The sequence below is a fragment of the Ananas comosus genome, unplaced genomic scaffold (genome assembly GCF_001540865.1).
Source record: "Ananas comosus cultivar F153 unplaced genomic scaffold, ASM154086v1, whole genome shotgun sequence".
Lineage (NCBI taxonomy): Eukaryota > Viridiplantae > Streptophyta > Magnoliopsida > Poales > Bromeliaceae > Ananas > Ananas comosus.
Genome location: NW_017893346.1, coordinates 68,961 through 73,895, shown reverse-complemented (window position 1 = coordinate 73,895; position 4,935 = coordinate 68,961). Strand labels below are relative to the sequence as shown.

The 4,935-nt window shown below is 45.5% G+C and overlaps 1 long non-coding RNA gene across 1 annotated transcript; it reads left to right on the top strand.

Moving 5' to 3' along the window:
* Window positions 1-674: 674 nt before the first annotated feature.
* LOC109705734 lies at window positions 675-1,927 on the top strand. The gene is made up of 3 exons (XR_002214858.1): window positions 675-713; window positions 828-892; window positions 1,906-1,927. It is a non-coding gene; the product is annotated as an uncharacterized LOC109705734 (long non-coding RNA).
* The last annotated feature ends 3,008 nt before the right edge of the window (window positions 1,928-4,935 follow it).

Here is a 4,935-nt window from a genome sequence, read left to right as displayed (position 1 = left end):
GCTGGAGCTCAGAGGGGTGTTCTTCCACCATCCTTTCTCTCTCTCTCACTAGGGTTTTTCTCTCTCTACGAAGAAATCGGCGATTTCGTTTATTTTCGTCGCCTCGCTCGTTCTTCGCGGTTGGCAGGTGTCGCTGAGCCTTTATGGATGCGTGAGAGAGTGTTTCGGAAGGCTTTTCGTAACCCTGAACCAGTAGGTTGCTGGTTGGAAGCCTGAGAAGGTACTTGGCTCAAGTTCTTCCTTATCGACGCGATATTGGTCGATTTAAGTATCGATTTCAGGTTTTTACTTGCAGCTGTGTTAGACAGAGATTTCAGCAGCTAGAGTTAAGTTAATTGGCTGTGAATTAACCATTTTAGACTAGGGTTAAATTGCTTTAAAGCTTAAAATGGATAATTAGTGAAGTTTGACTCTAATTCGAAGCTATACGTGGATTATTGGAGCGAAGTGATGCAGTTTGAACTTGTTTCTTCGCAGCAGGTTCTCGAACCACTTGGGGCTATTTTGGTGACCAGGGGGGCTAGCTTGGAAGGTGTTCTATCTAAGGGTAAGCAAAAATTTCTGTTAGGAAGCTGAAATTACAAGAATTCGACTATAGAAGCTTGCATACAAGCATTCTAATGCCGTTTTAACGTTGTTCGCAGCAGGAGTGTGATCGACTCTTAAGAGTGATTTTAGCTGACCTGTGGAAGCTCTTGAAGACTCGACTTGAGGTATTAAACTAGCCAAAGCAGGGGATTAAGTTATTACTTTGTACTATGCGCCATAGGAGCTGAAATTAGATTACTAAGTAATCGTTCCGACGCGGTTTGATGTTTTGTTTTCAGCAGGTCCAGGGACCGTTTGAGCTGAGTTTGGAGCATCTCTTGGGCTGTTTTGAGCTTAGTGATAGGTGGGTTTGACCTAACTAGAGCAAGTGAAGCTCCCCTATGTTCTATATGTATTATAGAATCAATATAACTGTGTGCAATCGTGGTTAACATAGAACTCGAAACATGTCACTATAATGTTTGCTATATGATTGAAATAGAATCTCTATAAAGTAGGGAACATTTATGCATAGAGGTATTCTTGTTTAGTTCAGTAGAACAACCGAGAGATAAGTTTATTATGTTTCTGTAAAGTAGAGAACAATGACATTTGTTGACCGTATTGATTGTAAAGTAGACAACAATGACAAGCTTGTGCCTATGTTGATAGTGCCATGTTAATGAAAGATTCTAATGCCATATGTAAATTAGCATTACTCTTACAGGCTTAGTAATCTAGTGAATACTAGTCATTGCCAATATTTATTATATTGAGAATTCCGATCAAAGGATCGAGAACTTTGCAAGTTGGAAAGTGATGATTGAGACATGTTGGACTGTGGATTTGCTTGTTGCTATTGTGCTCATTCGCACACGCTTGTGAGGGTCGCTCCCTACAAGCCGGCACTCCGGAGTTAGCCTACGCGACAGTTGCTCGCCCGTGCGGGATTGGGTGCCGAAGTGGATTGCCGTGGGGAGTGTATACTACCACGGGGCCATTAGCGCGGCGCAAGTTGGACTACCTTGGAAAGATTCTTATGAATGAAAGAAAAGTGCTAAAGAAAATTGGACAGTAATGAATGATTACCAGTTACAGTGTATAGTAGTTACTTACACATTTATTTTTATGTTCATGCTTATCATAGTTGCTATGCTTCTATTATTCAGTTGATTCATTACTGTTGAGACTATGATTACATGTTGCTTACATGCTCATTACCTGTTAGCATTGCCTAATTATATATCATGCAATTACTGCTTTCGCTTTCATTTAGTACATCATGAGCCTAGTGGTGTAGTTCGCCGAGGCTGGCGGCTTACCCACTGGGAACTATTGTTTATAGTTCTCACGCCCTTTTTGTGGTTGTTTTTACAGAGCCATCTACAGGAGAGGCTAGGGACCGTGGCTAGGGAGTCACGTCTAGCTAGACATTGCTAGGAGCGTGCTAGTCGATCACCTTGCTACTCGGGTTACAGCCGAGGGTGATGTCCAGTTTATAGAGAGACTACCATTGTACAGACTTTTTGTATACCCTGTGTTGTATATTTATTTTGGATCCAGATGTGGCAGTTTTAGTACTTTCTTTTGTACCTATATTTTGGCTCGACACTCTCGTTCTTTTGTTGATAGTCTTTGTGATTTTTACTATGCTCTGATATTAGGATAGGATTATGTTATGTTTTTACTCCTATCGACTTGTTTCTTGTAGACGCCTTATATACTGCAGGTGTATGGCGGGTCTGTGCACGTACCGGATATGCTTCCTCTGATATCCCGGGCGTGACAGATTATAGTGGTATCAGAGCCTAGGGTTGAGTCTTAGTAGACCTAGCAAACCTTAGGCTGGTTGGACTATAAGAATAGGCTCGTGAGAGACGAGGTCTAGTCGAGATTGTTGTTAGCGAAAGTACTTGGATTGGGTATTTATAAACTCTGAATAGTAGGGGTTTGATCGGAATGTGCAATTACTAACTTTGCAGAGGGTCACGTTGGCGGCCGACAATGTGACATCGAAAGTTAGTACGCGTTACATTTCATTACTTTCGCTTAATTAGCTGGCTTATATCCTCAATGAGGGTTTAGTAGTATAGGTTTTATTAATCTATATTTATTTTTGTGCTGCAGCTCAAGATGCCTTTGACTCGTTCGCAAGCCGCCGGGACAGCTGAGGCGGCGGATGCAGAGGAAGTGGGGACTTCTGTTACTTCGGGATCTAGTGGGATCCATGAGTTGCAGGATCAGCTCGCGAAGCTGACAGATTTGGTTGCTCAGCAGGCTGCGGCCGCGCGACAGCAGATGGACGCTGCGCGTCGACAGGAGGATAGAATGAAGAGGTTAGAGGATTTACTACTGCGGCAGACGACAGACAGAGAGATTCCTGATTCTATACCTACAGTACCAGACAGGGATGCGACAATAAGAGCACAGTCACCTGTACTTGACATACCCCTAGTAGCTCCGAGGGCGGAGACCCGACAGGAGACAGTAGTACCACCACCAGTACCTGTAGCGGCATCAAGGACAGTGTTACCAGAGATAGTAGGGGCTGAGGAGCGAGAGCGGATGATGGAACAATTGAATGAATTCCGTCGTTGCACCCCTCGTATCTTTGATGGGGAGAAAGCAGATCACTGGGTGGTCGAGAAATGGTTAATGCACATGGAGAAGTTATTCTATGATACATTTGTCGAGAAGCGATATCGAGTTTGGTTTGCGACACACCACCTTGACGGCGAGGCTTACAGGTGGTGGGTGGACATTCGTGAGGATCCCCGTACTGATTTGTCCACTATTACGTGGAACAGGTTCAAGGAATTATTGTTGGCGACTTATTTTCCACAGAGTGTGAAGAGGCAGATGGAAAGGGATTTGAGAAATCTGAGACAGGGGGACAGGACAGTAGCAGAGTTTGAGCGAGAGTTTTCCCGATTGCTGCACTGTGTTCCTTTTGTGGTCAGAGATGATGAAGACAAGGCTCGGATTTTTGAGGCAGGTTTGCGACCTGCGATTTTCAGACTAGTCCAGGCGTCAAACCTATCGACGTATAGAGAGGTGGTACACCGGGCCTTGATTGTAGAAAAGGGGGCGGAGATTATGAAAGAAAGAGATATTGTGGATCGGAGTAAAGGAAAGAGGCCAACAGCAGAGAGCTGTGGTCAGCAACCTTTCAGGAGACCACCGAAATATCCTAGGGGCCAGCCGGGTCAGTCGAGAGGTCGAGGTTCCTCAGCACCCCGTGGAGCACCCGAGCGTCGTCGACAGCCACGTTGTGTCATTTGTGGTGGGCCTCACTTTCCACCACAGTGTCCACAACGTGGGGGCAGGTGCTTCCTTTGTGGTCAGGAGGGCCACTTTCGTTCAGAGTGCCCGAGAGGTTCTTCACCTGCACCCTCATCGGCATCAGCCCCTGCATCTTCAGCTCCGAGCCAGGGGACCCCGTCAGCACCCTCGCAGTACAGACGACCACCGGGACAGCGACAGTCTGAGAGTTCTCGACAGGGTTCGAGTGGGCGCATGTATGCCGCCCAGACAGAGGAGGCCGCAGCAGCGGAGGAGGTCGTAGCAGGTATCATTATGCTTTATGATATTCATGTTCGTGCATTATTTGATACTGGTGCTTCGCATTCTTTTATTGATCGGCAGTTCGCCGAGTTGCATAGCATTCAGGTAGTACCTACTTTGCATCCTGGACGAGTGATTGTACCTCACCATACCCTTGATGTTCGTGAGTTTTGCCCTCGCTGCCTAATTAGGGTAGGCGACTGGATTATGCCAGTAGATCTTTTGGCACTACACAAACTTGGGGAGTTTGATGTAGTATTGGGTATGGATTGGTTGACTCAGTATTATGCCACCATAAATTGCACGAACAGAACGGTGACCTTTAGGGAACCGGGCCAACAGGAGTTTGTTTATAGGGGGTGTCAGAGTTCATTATTCGCAATGACTATTAATTCTTCGCGAGCACGACAGTTGATTCGGAGGGGCTGTGTAGCCTATCTGGCTAGCATTTCTGTGAGTGATGGTGAAGCCATCAAGATTGATGATATTCTAGTTGTGCGAGAGTTCGGGGATGTGTTTCCAGCTGAGTTGCCGGGTATGCCACCTGATAGGGAAGTTGAATTTGTGATTGATCTTGTCCCTGGGACAACTCCTATTTCGAAAGCACCCTATAGGATGGCACCCGCTGAGTTGAAAGAGCTGAAGGCACAGTTGCAGGATTTATTGGATAAGGGTTTCATTCGACCGAGTGTATCTCCTTGGGGAGCACCGGTGTTATTTGTTAAGAAAAAGGATAGATCTCTTCGATTGTGTGTGGATTATCGAGAAATTAATAAAGTCACAATCAAGAACAAATATCCATTACCCCGAATTGATGATTTATTCGATCAGCTGCAAGGATCG